General features: G+C 46.4%; 1 protein-coding gene across 4 annotated transcripts in view; it reads right to left on the bottom strand.

Moving 5' to 3' along the window:
- RNF225 (ring finger protein 225) overlaps positions 1-17,579 on the bottom strand; it is a 38,065-nt gene extending 20,486 nt beyond the window's left edge. Inside the window, exons 1-2 of one of the 4 annotated variants that reach the window (XR_011023265.1) lie at positions 17,326-17,579; positions 14,219-14,378 (exon numbers count right to left, since the gene is read on the bottom strand). The gene's annotated coding sequence lies outside the window, so the exon portion shown is untranslated. Of the gene's footprint in view, positions 1-8,529; positions 8,669-8,700; positions 8,723-14,218; positions 14,379-17,325 lie in introns of those variants that run through there. The other 3 variants (XM_068249327.1, XM_068249329.1, XM_068249326.1) reach the window with 3 other exon arrangements.
- Between the last annotated feature and the right edge of the window lie 288 nt (positions 17,580-17,867).

The following is a 17,867-nucleotide window of genomic DNA, read 5'->3' as shown; positions in this document are numbered from 1 at the left end:
GGTGGGAGAAGGGTGCCACTCTGGGGGGAGAGGAGGGTGCCAACCAGGGTGGGTAGGAGTGGGTGCCACATTAGGTGGTGTGAAGGGTAAAGGGTGTGAAGGGTGCCACTCTGGGGGGAGAGGAGGGAGGAGGATGCCACTCTGGGTGGGTAGGAGTGGGTGGGTAGGAGGGTGCCATTGTGGGGGAAGAGGACAGAGGAGGGTGCCAACATGGGTGGGTGGTAGGGTGCCACTTTGAGTGGGAGGAGAATGCCACTTTGGGTGGGAGGAGGGTGCCACACTGGGAGGAGATGAGGGGTCCAACCTGGGTGGGTGCCACATTGGGTGGGAGAAGGGTGCCACTCTAGGGGGGAGAAGAGTGCCAACATGGGTGGGTGGTAGGGTGTCACTTTGGGTGGGAGAAGGGTGCCACTCTGTATGGAGAGGAGAATGCCAACATGGGTGAGTGGTAGGGTGTCACTTTGGGTGGGAGAAGGGTGCCACTCTGTATGGAGAGGAGGGTGCCAACATGGGTGGGTGGTAGGGTGTCACTTTTGGGTGGGAGAAGGGTGCCACTCTGGGGGGAGATGAGGGGTCCAACCTGGGTGGGTAGGAGTGGGTGGGTGCCACATTGGGTAGGGTGAAGGGTGCCACTCTGGGGGGGAGGGGAGGAAGGAAGGTGCCACTCTGTAGGGGTGGACTGAAGGGTGCCAGTGGGGTGAAAGCAAGAAGATCGCGGCACCAGCTGCCGAAGAAGTGTAGGGAGGCCGACATCACTCCTCCCTTCCTCTCCATCAGTGCCCCCTCCCGAGTCCCCTTGCAGAGAACGCGCAGTGGACGTTTAGTTTGAGTCTCTGCGCTCCAGCCGGCTTCTTCATTCTACTTCCTGTTTCGCGTCATGGGAAACAGGAAATAGAATGAAGCAAGCAAAAGCGCAGAGACAGGTAAACTAAACGCCCGATGCGCGTTCTCTGCAAGGGGACTTGAGAGGGGGTACTTGATGGAGAGGGAGGGAGGAGTGATGTTGGCCTCCCTCCCTGCATTACACTTCTTCAGCGGCTAGTGCCGCGATCTGACTTTCTCTCCACTGGCGTGCGGGGAGAGCAGCGGGGGCGGGGGGGGGGGGGGATTCGGGGCATCGGTAACCCCCCCTGCATGCGCCAGTGTACAGCTAAGATATGTAATGTCAGCATGGCAGCATGGTGATGTAGTGGTTAGCGTTCTTGCCTTGCAGCGCTGGGTACCTGTTTCAAATCCCAGCCAGGGCACTATCTGCACAGAGTTTGTATGTTCTCCCCGTGTCTGTGTATTTTTCCTCCTGGAACTCCGGTTTCCTCCCACATCCCAAAAACATACAGATAAGTTAATTGGTTTTCCCCTAAAATTGGCTCTAGACTACAATACATACACTACACGATATAGACATAGGACTATGGTAGGGATTAGATTGTGAGCTCCTCTGAGGGACAGTTAGTGACAAGACTATATTCTCTGTACAGCGCTGCAGAAGATGTTGGCGCTATATACATACTAAAATTAATAATAATAATTGATAGCAAAGAAAATAGTCTATTATTGTTTCCAGTACAGGAAGAGTTGAAGAGACACTGAAGCAAAAAAATAAAAATAAAAATTGTGATATAATGAATTGGTTGTGTAGTACGGATAATTACTAGAAGATTAGTAGCAAAGAAAATATTCTAATGTTTGTATTTTCAGTTATATAGTGTTTTTTATAACATTGCATCATTTTCTAATATTTGCAGTTTACACACTACTCAGCACTCTAATGCTGGGTACACACGATGCGTTTTTTTCAGTCGATCTTCCATCCGATTGATTTCAGATTCGATTTTCCGATCGATTTCTGTTTCTATTCTATCTCATCTATTTCCATTCACTTCTATGAGAAATCGATAAAAAAAACGATCGAAAATAAGATCAGTCATGTCTGAAATTATCTATCCAACCATCTATCTAAAACAAAATTGCATGGTGTATACCTAGCTTAAAAGATTTACAGAGCAGGTCAGTAAACTATTGAATATACAGTGACTGACAGTTGAGATAACAAGCTTCAGAAGACAAAGCTCTCTGCAAGTTTGAAAGTCATGGAGCTCAATGGCTCTTTTGCATAGATAACAGCTGGAGTAAGGCCCAGTGCACACAAAAAACCTCTAGCAGATCCGCAAAACCCTAGAGGTTTTTGAAGCAGATGCGATTCTAGGCATAGAGAGATTTTCGAAACATGCCTAGCGTTTTTTTGGAGCGTTTTTGTGTAGCAGATTTCATATATTGTTACAGTGAAGCTGTTACTGAACAGCTTCTCTAACAAAAACGCCTGGAAAACCGCTCTGAACTGGCGTTTTTACCAGCGGTTTGAGCTTTTCCTATACTTTACATTGAGGCAGAAACGCTTCTGCAAACCGCAAACATGCTGCAGAAGCCACGTTTGTGGTTTGCTAAAAACCTCAAACCACTGGGGTGCACCATCCCATTGAGATACATTAGCCAAGCGTTTTCACAGGAGCCAGTGATTTTGAAACCGCTACCAAAACGCTTGGTGTGCAGCAGCCCTTTCTTAACTCTTCCTGTACTGGAAACAATATTAGACTTATTTCGCTGCTCCTAATGCTTTATTTCTTAGCTGTACTACACATGCAAATCATTATATCATAATATATCTTTAAGAAACTTTCCTTGTCATCTATGCAAACTAGCTTCTTTGAGCTCTCCGACCCAACTTGGGTTGGCTACAGTGCTGTTTTCTGAAGCACTAAAGGCCGGATCCCACTAGAACGTTTTTTTTTTTTAGCATTTAGAGATCGCTTTCAATCGCTAGTGATTTCCCTAAACGCTCTGCCAATGTAAATGGATGGGACAGATTCCACTAGAGGGATTGCAATTAGGCAACTCAACATCGCAGGACATGCAGCATTTTGGAAGGATTTCCTAAATCTCTCCCAAAATCACTTGCAAAGTGCTACCACAAATCACTAGCGACTGTGATAGCACTTTGTGCTTTGTAGTGGGCCCCAGGCCTTATACTCAAAGAAACACTGAGGCCTGGTGCACACCAAAACCCGCTAGCAGATCCGCAAAATGCTAGCAGATTTTGAAACGCTTTTTCTTCTTTTTCTGTAGCGTTTCAGCTAGCATTTTGCGGTTTTGGGAAGCGTTTTGGTGTAGTAGATTTCATATATTGTTACAGTAAAGCTGTTACTGAACAGCTTCTGTAACAAAAACGCCTGGAAAACAGCTCTGATCTGCCGTTTTTTCAGAGCGGTTTGCGTTTTTCCTATACTTAACATTGGAGGCAGAAACGCCTCCGCAATCCAAAAAATGCCTCACCCCGGGAGTATGCGTTTCTGCAAAACGCCTCCCGCTCTGGTGTGCACCACCCCATTGAGATACATTGACCAAGCGGATCCGCAGCCGCAAGCGACTGCAGAAACGCTGAAAAGGCCGCTCGGTGTGCACCAGCCCTGAGAGAGAGGCAGCTTTAGATAAGGTTTTACTACAGGAAAGTTCAAAGAGTCATTATTTCTGCTTTGTTTTACAGTTTAAAATACAGAGTGTGGTTTGAAAATTGCATATATGACAGAATAATGCAATGTTATAAAAAAAAAAAAAAAAAGAAAAAAAAAAGCTATATACCTGAAAATATTAAAAATATTAGACTCTTTCCTTTGCTATTAATGTACTACACATACAATTCATTATATCTTCAGTGTCACTTTAAGTGTAACCCCCCCCCCCCCCCCACCACCACCACCACCACCTTGAAGGTACACCTAAAGTGAGAGGGAAATGAGGGCTGACCTATTTGTTTCCTTTTAAACAATGCACATTGCCTGGCTGTCCTGCTGATCCTCTGCCTCTGAGGGCCCGTTTCCACTTGTGCGGTGCGAATCTCCGCGGTAAAAATTCTCATGCGGATGCGAATATCGCATGCGGTTGTATGCAAATTTTTCGTGCGAATTCGCATGGATGACGCTGTATGCGAATTTAACCATGGCAGTGCCGGTGTGCTTTTCCATTGTTTTCCATGCGAATTCGCATGTGAATTCGCATACCAAAGCCGCAGGCGATTTCTGCACAGAAAAACGCTCAGGAAAACTGACAAATGGAAACAGCGCCATCCACTTGTATTGGTTGTGCGAATCTGCATGCAGGAAACACATGCAGATTCGCGATAGTGGAAACGGGCCCTGATCCTATTAGCCATTGACCCTGAACAAGCATGCAGCATATCAGGTGTTTGATTGAAGTCTGACTGCATTAGCTTACATGCTTGTTTCAGGTGTGTGATTCAGACACTACTGCAGCCAAATAGACTGGCAGGTCTGCCAAGCAACTGGTATGGTTAAAAGGAAATAAATACGGCAGCCTCCATATCCCTCTCAGTTTCGGTGTCCTTTAAAGGGCCACTACATTTTTTTTTTCACGTTCGGCCACCCCACATGTTCTTGCGGTGGTATCATACTTGACGGAGATCAGTTTGTCCCACGAAACACATTGCTGTTGTGCTCAATGAAGCTTCAAAAGACTTGTACTCCTTTTATATAACTTTTAGCTATTGTGTATAGGCCACTGCTACAGTCATTCATATAATAACAGCAGAATCAACTCTGTAAGATACTACGTATAAAATAAAATTCAACAATGACATCACTGCTGGTACTATTGCCAACACAGAAAGCACCCAAAAAATGGCCACCAAATGCGGCAACTCTCCCACAGTCATAAAGGTCCACTGTATGACAATATAGATATTCCTGCAAAACCAGCACTTTTTAAAGGACAACTGAAGTGAGAGGTATATGGAGACTGCCATATTTATTTCCTTTTAAACAATACCAGTTGCCTGGCAGCCCTGCTGATCTGTTTGACTGCAGTAGTGTTTTAATAACACCAGAAACAAGCATGCAGCTAATCTTGTCAGATCTGACCATAATGTCAGAAACACCTGATCTGCTGCATGCTTGTTCAGGGGCTATGGCTAAAAGTATTAGAGGCAGAGGATCTGCATGATACCCAGGTAACTGGTATTGCTTAGATGGAAATAAAAAATGGCAGCTTCCATATCCCTCACTTCAGTTGTCCTTTAAATAAATTACTATTTTCAATAACCAACAGCTCTCAGTCTCCATCACTCAGCAGAAGTGCTGAGAGAGAGCAGGATCCCCCTCTTCATTTGGTCACTTCCACTTAAAGGGACTCCGAGCAGTGCAGAAACTATGGAAAGATGCATATCATTTTAAATCTCTCTTTCTCCTCTTTCCAATGATATATAAGCCGCCGCCCTACGCCTTTTAGTTTTCTCTATTTTCGCGATTGAAATCGCCGCGGCCGCGATTTCAATCGCGAAAATAGAGAAAACTAAAAGGAGTAGGGCGACGATTTAGGTGTCGCCAGAAAGAGGAGAAAGAGAGCTTTAAAATGATATCCATCTTTCCATAGTTATATTGTATTACACAGGACGACACTTTCCCCAGTGTCAGCAGCTCCATTCAGAATGGAGCTGCTGACTTTAGGAAAAAGTCGCCCTGTGTTATACAAGTAACTATGGAAAGATGGATATCATTTTAAAGCTCTCTTTCTCCTCTTTCTGGCGACACCTAAATCGTCGCCCTACTCCTTTTAGTTTTCTCTATTTTCGCGATTGAAATCGCGGCCGCGGCAATTTCAATCGCGAAAATAGCGAAAACTAAAAGGCGTAGGGCGGTGGTTTATATATCATTGGAAAGAGGAGAAAGAGAGCTTTAAAATGATATGCATCTTTCCATAGTTTCTGCACTGCTCGGAGTCCCTTTAAAGCAAACCTGAAGCGAAAATAAACTTATGAGTTAATGAAATGTATGAGTAGTACAGATAACAAAAATAATATTAGTAGCACAGAAAAGAGTCTCATATTGTTTTCCAGCACAGGAAGAGTTAAAAAAACTTTAGTTATCTATACAAAAGTGCTTCTCTGAGCTATTCGACTAATTGGATTACAGTCCTGTTTTCTGAAGCATTTAAACAGCCAAGAAACTGTGAGAGGCAGCTTGAGATAAGGTTTTACTGCAGGAGAGTTCAAAGGTCATTATATCTGCTTTGTTTTATAGCTTAAAAGACAGGGGCCCATATGCAATTAACTTTTTCTCCTGAGTTATCACCTTGGAGATCATTTTCATTTATTTATTCTTTAAAATAACTTTTCAGCATTTTACAATTGAAAAAGCACCCAAAACTTGGTGAAAAAGTACTATCAAAATTATTTTCAGTATTTCCTTGTTTGCTGGTGGTTTAAAGGAGTCATCAGGCCAAATCATACAAAACGAGTGCTACTTACCGGGGGCTTCCTCCAGCTCCAAGTTCCCAGGACGTCCCTCGCCGGAGCTCTGCAGCCAGCCGTTCGCCGGAGCTCCGACCTGGTCCCCGGCGATGATGTCAGAGCGACCTCGGGGTCGCTCTGTACTGCGCCTGCGCGATCGGCGCTGTCAATCATCACCACGTGGGCCGGAGCGGACTGCGCAGGTGGTAGTAGTTCTGCGCTTGCGCAGTCCGCTCCGGCCCACAAGGTCGCTCTGACATCATCGCCGGGGACCGGGTCAGAGCTCCGGCGAACGGCTGACTGCAGAGCTGTGGCGAGGGACGTCCTGGGAGCTTGGGGCTGGAGGAAGCCCCCGGTAAGTAGCACTCGTTTTGTATGATTTGGCCTGATGACTCCTTTAAGGCCTCTTTCACAGAGCGACGTTAAAGTAGCACGTTAGAAAATGTTATAACGCAGAGTAACGCACAGCAATACTAAGTCTGTGCGACATTCACAGTGCACACTCTGCGTTTGTGTGCAACGTGTAGCGTTATTAGGAAGTGCAGCATGCTGTGCGTTATACACGTTATTAGCTGTGTTAGACTGTTTGCACATGCTCAGTAATGACCTGGAAGCATACTTTTCATTGCCTGTATGCTCTACTGTATGTGACGATAACGGGGCATTAAGTTGCGTTGCGACTTTTTTGGGGCGTTGCGTTCTAATTTGCGACTTTAACGTTGCATCAAAACGCAACGTCCTACTGTGAAAGAGGCCTAAAAGGCATTTTATGACAAGGGCCCATATGCAATTCACGTTTTCACCTAGTTATCTCCTAGGAGATCATTTTCATCTTCTCTAAAAATATAACTCTTCAGCATTTTACAATTGAAAAAGTACCCAAAGGCTGGTGAACGAGAACTTCCAAATGTATTTTGAGAATTTTCTTGCTTTATAGTAGCTTAAAAGGTATGTTATTGCCAAAGTGTGAAAATATCTCCTCGGAGAAAATACAGGAGAAAAAGTGAATTGCATATGGATCAGAGTGTGGTCTTTAAACTGCAAATATGACAGAATGATGTTATAAAAAGAAAACAAAAAAACTATGCAACTGAAAATAGAAATATGACACTCTTTTCTTTGCTTCTTATGTTCTATTCATTATCCGTACTACACATATATATCATTATATAATAAGGTTTTTTTTCACTTCTGGTGTGCTTTAAATACGACTTGGAACAGCTGTAACTGACAAGTCAGCAGCTGTCTCTAGAGAAGCAATGGCTGTTAGGAGTTTTGAAGCATGGTAAGAGGACTAGTGAAGAGGGGGATCCATCACGCACTCATTCGATCAGATGCCCTGTGGTGGTACATGCGCGGTACCGGCCACGATGTTTAGGTCAGAATGTTTGCCATGGCTGCTATCTGTGGGCCCTTTGCCACGCCTGCTGCCCTGATGTGGTGCATGCGCGCTCTGTCCGTGGTACCACCCATGACGTTTAGGTCAGAACGGTTGCCGTGGCTGCTATCTGTGGGCCCTTTGCCACTCCTGATGCCCTGTGGTGGCGCGTGCGGGCTCTGTCCGTGGTACCAGCCATGACGTTTAGGTCAGAACGGTTGCCGTGGCTGCTATCTGTGGGCCCTTTGCCACTCCTGATGCCCTGTGGTGGCGCGTGCGGGCTCTGTCCGTGGTACCAGCCATGGCGTTTAGGTCAGAGCGTTTGCCATGGCTGCTATCTGGGGGAGCTTTGCCATCCCTGGTGCCCTGTAGCGGTAAATGTGCACTCTGTCCGTGGTACCACCCATGACCTTTAGGTCAGAACGGTTGCCGTGGCTGCTATCTGTGGGCCCTTTGCCACTCCTGATGCCCTGTGGTGGCGCGTGCGGGCTCTGTCCGTGGTACCAGCCATGGCGTTTAGGTCAGAGCGTTTGCCATGGCTGCTATCTGGGGGAGCTTTGCCCTGCCTGATGCCATGTGGCGGTGCGTGCGCTGTGTCCACAGTACCAGCCACGACGTTTAGGTCAGAACATTTCCCCCGGCGGCTCTCTGTGGGCGCTTTGCCATGCCTGATGCCCTGTGGCGACGCGTGTGCCCACGGTACCAGTCGTCACGTGTATCTCCTGGCAGTTTCTCTCTCTTCCCTGGTACTGCCAGCTCTGTATACTCTGCTATCAGCTGTTCCTTTTTTAGTTCCATATTCGAACACCTCGTCCAGTTACTCCAGGTTGGCACAGCTGCCCAGCACCCTTACCTCCTCATTCAGCCCCTCTCAGACGTCCGTTGTGTCGCCCTCCTCTCCTCGCTCTCTCCCCGCTGCGTCTGGTCATCTGTCACCCTCAGCCTGACGGTTTTGTCAAGCAGTCTCACCTGGCCCAGAGCAGCTGCGAGAATCTGGCCCGACCTGTCTATCTGGAAGTCTCACCTACTTCAGGTTCCGTCTCCTTCTCTGACCCCTCCCTCCTCTCTCGCTCTCTCGCTGTGCAGGTGCATTGATAAGGGACTTGTCACCTATAGCAATTGTGACGCACGTAGGGAGCAGGTAAGCGATGCAAGAGCCGCCCCGAAAAAGGTGTCTGCAGGTGTCTCCTCCCCCCCAAAAAAGGGTGTCGGAAAACGTGGAATGAACTGACGATTAATTATCCTTATCTGACGAGATAAACCGCCTGGCCTGAGTTATGAGACTTACATGAGAGCATCGTGACGGGCGTTAGAGGGAAGTATTACGGCTAAACTTCTCCTGGGCTATCTACAGAAAATCTATGAGCTGAATAAACAACATACAAAACTAACAATGCCTACACAATCTGCGAGCAAATAACTGTCTGGAACAAAGTTAAAAAAAAAGTCAGGGGATTTTGAAGTCTTGCAAGATTGGAAAAATAAGTCTTCAAATCTTCAAAACCAGCTATTTCCATTCTGGTGGAATAGAACATCTGCGTAGGCTTTATTGCTGTCTGTTTCCTCTGACGTGACTTCCTGTTGGCCCAGGGGACAGGGAATTAAGTGCAGGAAATTTGAAACAGGTTCCAGTTCCCCTTCCCACCATAGCTATAAAAAGCGTTTTATGTGTCTCTGGTTCTGCCCCAGCTAGAGAGATTTGCCCACTTCCTGTCAGAACAGGAAGTAGAATACGTTTTTCCAGATGGGCACAGACAGACAGAGCAGTCCTCACTCTTGCAGGGATCTCCAGTAGGTTGGATTGAGGAGGATGCTGAAGAGACTGGAAAACACTGTGGGAACGGCTTAAAGGACAACTGAAGTGGGATGTATATGGAGGATGCCATATTTATTCCCTTATAAGCAATACCAGTTGCCTGGCTGTCCTGTTGATCTTCTGCCTCTATTACTTTTAGCCATAGCCCCTGGACAAGCATGCAGCAGATCAGGTGTTTCTGACATTCATCTGACAAGATTAGCTGCATGCTTGTTTCTGGTGTTATTCAGACACTACTGCAGCCAAATAGATCAGGAGGACTGCCAGGCAACTGGTATTGTTTAAAAGGAAACAAATATGGCAGCCTTCATCTTTCTCTCTTTACAATAACAATAACATTTCTATAGCGCTTTTCTCCCATAGGACTTAAGCAAATCACTGCAGTCTTTTGATAACTGGTATTTTCTACTTTAACAAGACCAGCAGCGCTACTATTGCCGTCTGTGGAAAAATCTGGTCTGATTCTATTAGAAGAGTAACCCCTCCCCCCCCCTCCCCCCCAAAAAAACCTCACCTTGCACCAATAAATCCAGCAGCCGAGCATTGCACACATATTAACCCTTTCCAATTCAATTTTTTGCGATCACCCACGTCCCCCCCAGCACTTACTTTTTTCCCATGTGGAGGAGGGCATGGGTGATGCTTTGTAAGGTTCCGTTCGGTGCACCTGGCATCAGTGGGGGAAGGGGTGTATCCAGGCACCAGCCTACCTGCTGTAGCCCAGTCCCGTGGCACCTGTGCCAGTGTAATAACGATATTATGTGGCGCAGCGTGGCGCTGAAGGGGATTCAAGTTTATCCGACACTTTGTCCACATAGGTTAGGGCTATCCACACTTTTTGGACCAAGGGCCATATCATATTGCCTCCATACTTTGTAAAAGAGGAAAGAGGAAGGGCTCCCCCAACTATGCTACTCTGAAGGGGGTGAGGATAATGGTATGGAACCCCACCCAGGGCCGGATTTGTACTTTTTACCGCCCAAGGCCAACTATACCATCTATATGGTTGTTATCTCTGTGTGCCCCAATGAGAATTCTACTTACATTGGATGATTGAACATCATTGGATGTCACAGACAATAACTATTTCAGAAATACACGTATAGATTTTGTTAGGTTTTCCTTAAGAACTTTTTTGTTATGTTTGCCATCTTGTTAATGATGGACCCATTGTGTCACCATGAGAGGTAGGCTGATGTATACCTGCAGGATTGAGCTTATGGGTTTTGCAGGGACGACACAAGTACAGGGCAGAGTTCAAACGTTAAAACTGTCCTTATAGATAGGGATGGCTGCATAGAACAGCTTTAATGCCCCTCACTGAGCCGCCCCTAAATTTCTGGTGCCCTAGGCCATGGCCTATGAGGCCTTGCCTGAAATCCGGCCCTGACCCCACCCCCTTCTCTGGTGGGGTGGGGTATACAGGCCTCGTTCACATTGCATTCTGTTTACTGTAGCGTTCGTTTTTAGAGGTTTTTTTTCCTCCTCCCGGCGCTCGGGTGGGCGCTGCGTTTTTTTTTTTAAAAGCGCTTCAATAAGCGCTTTTACAGAGCGATTGCATTTTTTCACTCTCTGACGCAAGTCAGGAAGTGAACTCTTTGACCTGGAACATAATACATTCAATGTGCTTGATTCACTAACCAGTGCTAACTTAGGAGTTTTCAGGCTAAATGAATAAAAGAAGTGCTACTCACCGGGGGCTTCCTCCAGCCCCGAGCTCCCAGCATGTCCCTCGCCGCAGCTCTGCAGTCAGCCGTTCGCCGAAGCTCCGTCCCGGTCCCCGGCGGACTCCGCTCTGGCCCACATGGCGGTGATTGACAGCGCCGCTCACGCATGCGTGCGAGGTGCTGCGCACAAAACTTTACGCACGTAAACTCTTACGAGCATATTAGCACGTGAAGAGCCAGTTTGCACGTGCTAACACTTAGCATGCTTTTGGGAATCAAGCCCAATGTATTCTTGCAAACGCTCACGCAATCGCTGCACAAATCGATTTTGTGAGCGTTTTACATAGTTACATAGTTACATAGTTATTTTGGTTGAAAAAAGACATACGTCCATCGAGTTCAACCAGTACAAAGTACAACACCAGCCTGTTCCCTCACATATCCCTGTTGATCCAGAGGAAGGCGAAAAAACCCTTACAAGGCACGGTCCAATTGGCCCCAAAAGGGAAAAATTCCTTCCCGACTCCAGATGGCAATCAGATAAAATCCCTGGATCAACATCATTAGGCATTACCTAGTAATTGTAGCCATGGATGTCTTTCAATGCAAGGAAAGCATCTAAGCCCCCTTTAAATGCAGGTATAGAGTTTGCCATAACGACTTCCTGTGGCAATGCATTCCACATCTTAATCACTCTTACTGTAAAGAACCCTTTCCTAAATAAATGGCTAAAACGTTTTTCCTCCATGCGCAGATCATGTCCTCTAGTCCTTAGAGAAGGCCTAGGGACAAAAAGCTCATCCGCCAAGCTATTATATTGCCCTCTGATGTATTTATACATGTTAATTAGATCCCCTCTAAGGCGTTTTTTCTCTAGACTAAATAAACCCAGTTTATCTAACCTTTCTTGGTAAGTGAGACCTTCCATCCCACGTATCAATTTTGTTGCTCGTCTCTGCACCTGCTCTAAAACTGCAATATCTTTTTTGTAATGTGGTGCCCAGAACTGAATTCCATATTCCAGATGTGGCCTTACTAGAGAGTTAAACAGGGGCAATATTATGCTAGCATCTCGAGTTTTTATTTCCCTTTTAATGCATCCCAAAATTTTGTTAGCTTTAGCTACAGCGGCTTGGCATTGAGTACAATTATTTAACTTGTTGTCGATGAGTACTCCTAAGTCCTTCTCCAAGTTTGATGTCCCCAACTGTCTCCCATTTATTTTGTATGGTGCTAAACCATTACTACGTCCAAAATGCATGACTTTACATTTGTCAACATTGAATTTCATCTGCCATGTATGTGCCCATATAGCCATCCTATCCAGATCCTGTTGCAATATGAAACTATCTTCCTGAGAGTTGATGATTCTGCACAATTTTGTATCATCTACAAAAATAGCAACATTGCTCACTACTGCATCTACTAGGTCAATACGTTTCTCCTATACCTTCCATTGAGACGGAATCGCCCAAAAAATGGTCCACACACTTCTTTGCTGCCCGCACAGCCCACGACCCACGCTGATATGAACCTTTTCATAGACATTCATTGCACAAGCGTTTGGCAGGCGATTTTCAAAATCGCCTGCGTGTGAAAAAAAAAGCAGAAAACGCCTCCAGTGTAAACAAGCCTTCAAGAAGGTTTTTGTTTTTTCCAGGAGAGAGGTAGTGTGGTGGACCGCCATATATGTCCACACTACTTCTCTCCTGGAAAAAGCATCTTTGAATCCTCAACCAGGTCTCCCTGTTGCTCTATTGATCTTGATCAATAGGGAGTCGGGATCATTGATCGCTGTGCAGCAGTGCAGAAGGCATCGCAGGGGGTCTTCAATCAAATCTAACATAGACCACAGGGGATTCCTATGAATAGGAAAGATTGTGAACATTGGATTACAGTGGGAGATATTAAAGCAGGATTGTCACCATAAAAATCAAATTTCAACAGCAACTGGTCTGAGTGTATTAAGTGATAAAGATGCTAATCCTGCATTGAAAACTTACAAAACTTTTTCTGCTGTTATGATTTGGAGTTATCACATACTTAAGGAGCACTGGCCCTTTAGTAGTCAGTGGCAAACAGTTGCATGCTGGGGGTTCTTTCTATCTATAATATATTCCTCATCTTCCATTTATTTCCCTGCCTAGCTGCCTAGCTGAAACACGATCCCCTGCTCACTTGTGTTACAAAAAAGGCTGAGGCGACTCAGCGATTGGAGGAGAAAAGAAAAAAGAGTAAAGGGCAGAAATGACATCAGGATTTAGCCTAAACTGTGGGCAAAAGGCATGGTTCCCACCAGGATCAGAATTCTCTTCATTTACTATATAACATTCACTAAAATCAAAACATGGACAGTACAATACATGTGTTATGTAAGCAGATCAAGTATTTATCTAGTTATATATGTGTTTTTTTTCACTGGCATAGTATGGCTAATCCTACTGCTTTAAAAGACTGATATCATAAAATAAATACATAAAAATTAAAAATAAAACATAAGTGCATGTATTCACAAAAGATATAAACTTGTCCCAGGATAAAACACACTCTACCTTGATCAGTATATAACTTTTTTTTTCTGCCATAGGTTTGCTTTCAAGAGGAAATTTAACCCATGATTTAACTCCATCCCAATCAGTAGCTGATACCCCCTTTCCCATGATAAATATTTTCTCAAACGGATCATCAGGGATGTCTGTATGGCTGATATTGTGGTGAAACCCCTCCCACAGTGTGATGTCATGACCATGGTCCTGACAGTTTCCTGTCTGTGAACCCCATTGCATTGTGGGAAAAAGCATATTTTTCCAGCTGCCAAGCAAGCAGCATCTCCCTCTGTCTGTGCATAGAGTTCTCAATAACGAACATTCCGTACAGATCACCTGGCAGAAGTAAAGATGTTACCACCAGTGCATACAGTTCAGAATGTAAATCAGGGAGAGGAAAGATTGTATAATAGGCAAACACTGACTAACTAATCTATAAATGAATATTGTAAGATTGTAAAAAAATAAAAACTAGCAACTTTATTAATTGTTATTTTCACTACAGGTCCTCTTAAAGGTGCGCTCACAAGCTCAGTGTTTTTTTTTAATAAGTTATCCAGTGAGTGTGTTTTTCCCCTGCAAGTTTCTTAGAACTTTCAAAGCTTTGTTGAACTTTTCTCCCTCTGGTTGCTTCCGTCAGCGAGTGACAATAGCGAGAAAATGTTTCCATCATCTAAAGAAAAACAAGATGTCATCAGGCAGGGAAATATGCTGAGCGAAGGCTCTGGGCCTTGTGTGAAGTGCAAACAACCCAGCGCTGCTTCTGTGGCAAACTGCGTGTTCCTGTCATAAGCCTGCCAGAATGCCTCAGATGTCTGCAACTGTTACATACTGCAGCGTGAGGGCGGAGGTGTGTCCCCGTGTCATACAGTCACAGCGTAGCGCGCAGCTAAAGGTAACCTGTCATGTACAAGACAGCAGTATGGGGCGATATTGGTGTGGGCCAGCATTCAGTCCCAAACTGAGCAAATCAGCTCGTATTGTTGTTATTTATTTAGTATTTATATAGCGCTGTCATCTTCCACAGTGCTTTAAAGGGATACTGTAGGGGGGTCGGAGGAAAATGAGTTGAACTTACCCAGGGCTTCTAATGGTCCCCCGCAGACATCTTGTGCCTGCGCAGCCGCTCACTGATGCTTCGGCCCCGCCTCCGGTTCACTTCTGGAATTTCAGACTTTAAAGTCTGAAAACCACTGCGCCTTCGTTGTCGTGTCCTCGCTCCCGCTGATGTCACCAGGAGCTTACTGCACAGGCCTAGTACGGTCTGTCCCTGCACAGTACGCTCCTGGTGACATTAGTGGGAGCGAGGACACGGCAACGCAGGCGCAGTGGTTTTCAGACTTTAAAGTCTGAAATTCCAGAGGTGAACCAGAGGCGGGGGCGGGGCATCGGTGACTGGCTGCGTGGGCATAGGATACCTGCGGGGGACCATTAGAAGCCCTGGGTAAGTTCAACTCATTTTCCCCCGACCCCCCTACAGTATTCCTTTAACCCCTTCGGGACCAGCCGCCTACCCCCCGTTAAGGACCAGGTATTTTACATGCAGGGGGGGGGGGTGCATTTGGGGGGTTCAGGCAGCCGGATCCCTACTGTGGGCACGTAGGTATGGTCCCCCCTGGGTGGTCAGGTGTGGTGAGGTGTCCCCCGTATTACCAGCATCACACCGGCTATTGCGTCATTAACCAGGAAGGGCCGGCCCGACACCTGGCCCGGGTGCTGCCGGGTGACGCCGGTAACGGGGGCTGGCAGAGGCTGAAGGAGAGGAGCCAGGAGGATGCCGCAGGACATCGTCGCCGACCCTGAGCTGGAAGAAGCCCCAGGTAAGTGTATTCTTTTAAATTCGGGCACTCCTAGGAGTTTCTTTAAACATAAAATAAAACTGTGGAATATCTTAAAAAGTCATTTTTAGGAGAAGGAAGATAGATACAATTGTTTATTTCATTCGTTTATTTTCGCAGCCATGGGGGCACGTGAATAGCGGACAAACGGACGTCAGTGTGTTCAGGCCTTCAATGATTGTGATTTGCCATGTGGAGGCAGAGGGGAGTGAGTGGGGCCCAGCTAATTATCCTATCTGGGGAACTCATAGAGCTGTCTAATACCGCTATCCTGGGGGCACATCTGGATACCCAATTCCTGGTACACACGATGCAATTTTCTGACAGATTTACTGTCAGATCGACTATTTCCAACATGCCCGATCTCATTTCCGATCGATTTTCCGTTCACTTCTATGTAGGGTTGCCAGGTCGGCTGATGGAGAAAACCGGACAGGGGGTGGAGTTAGGGGCGGAGTTAGGGGCGGAGTCAGAAGCGCACTTTTATGTAGAGTGGGGCTAAGCAATGGGCTTTTTTTTTTTTAAAAAATGTATAGTATTTATATCGCACTGACATCTTCTGCAGCACATTACAGAGTACATAGCCATGTCACTAACTGTCCTCACCAGTAGTACTGGTCCAGTGCACATAAGAGACAGTTTTTCACCAGTAACTGCACATAAGAGACAGCTTTTCACCAGTAAATGCACATTATAAGAGACACCTTTTCGCCAGTAAATGCACATAATAAGAGACAGCTTTTCCCCAGTAAATGCACAAGAGACAGCTTTTCACCAGTAAATGCACATAATAAGACACAGCTTTTCACCAGTAAATGCACATAATAAGAGACAGCTTTTCACCAGTAAATGCACAAAAGAGACAGCTTTTCACCACTAAATGCACATAATCACAAACAGCCAGTGTTCCCAGTATATGTAGCCAGGGATATATGTGCCCAGTATATGTAGCCAGGGGGTATATATGTCCCAGTATATGTAGGCAGGGGTGTAAATGTCCCAGTATATGTAGCCAGGGGTATATATGTCCCAGTATATGTAGCCAGGGGGTATATGTGCCCAGAATAGGTAGCCAGGGGGTATATGTGCCCAGAATAGGTAGCCAGGAGCTATATGTGCCCAGAATAGGTAGCCAGGAGCTATATGTGCCCAGAATAGGTAGCCAGGGGCTATATGTGCCCGGAATAGGTAGCCAGGGGCTATATGTGCCCGGAATAGGTAGCCAGGGGGTATATGTGCCCGGAATAGGTAGCCAGGGGCTATATGTGCCCAGAGAATAGGTAGCCAGGGGGTATATGTGCCCGGAATAGGTAGCCAGGGGCTATATGTGCCCAGAATAGGTAGCCAGGGGCTATATGTGCCCAGAGAATAGGTAGCCAGGGGCTATATGTGCCCAGAATAGGTAGCCAGGGGGTATATGTGCCCGGAATAGGTAGCCAGGGGCTATATGTGCCCATAATAGGTAGCCAGGGGGTATATGTGCCCGGAATAGGTAGCCAGGGGCTATATGTGCCCAGAATAGGTAGCCAGGGGCTATATGTGCCCAGAGAATAGGTAGCCAGGGGCTATATGTGCCCAGAATAGGTAGCCAGGGGTATATGTGCCCAGAATAGGTAGCCAGGGGGTATATGTGCCCGGAATAGGTAACCAGGGGCTATATGTGCCCAGGATAGGTAGCCAGGTGCCCCCCGCCCCCCCGCAGGAGGAGAACAGTGCAGAGAGAGAGCTGGGAGCAGCGGTGGAGAAGGGGGGCAATCTCCCCCCCCCCTTGCCTTCCCTCACCTTAGGGTGCTGTCTCTCTCCCCTGCTGTCTCCTCCATCATGTGCAGCAGGCTGGCGGGTAGTGTTGTCCGGATCATGAACGATTCGGATCTTTGATCCGAATCTTTTTTATGAGTCGATCATCCGAATCATCAAAATGAACGATTCGGATCGCAAAAGGGGCGGGGCCAGGAGCGACACGCCCCCTCTCAGCGGGCAGCGGGGTCCTGGAAGCAGGGATCGCTCTGTTGGATGGGAGCCAGCCTTGCAGGGAGACAGGTAGATGAGAGAGAGAGGGGACATGGGTGCCACTGCCAGATATGTGTAGAGCACACATACTGGCTGTAACGTGCTGCCCATTATAGGCTGGCTGTTCCGTAGTGCTGCACAGTGATCACATTGGAAGCTTTTGGCTCAGCACAGCTCAGTAACTTTGCAGACAGTGTGATTGAAAGGCAATATAATCCTCCTGCACTCGGCACTAAACAGCTGCACTTATCTTCTGGGAATGCTTTCTTTCACTGTGCGACCTTTTCTTTCAAAGTGTACAGATGAGCATATAG

This window comes from Hyperolius riggenbachi, chromosome 8 (assembly GCF_040937935.1).
Source record: "Hyperolius riggenbachi isolate aHypRig1 chromosome 8, aHypRig1.pri, whole genome shotgun sequence".
Lineage (NCBI taxonomy): Eukaryota > Metazoa > Chordata > Amphibia > Anura > Hyperoliidae > Hyperolius > Hyperolius riggenbachi.
This window is presented reverse-complemented; position numbering and strand designations above follow the sequence as displayed.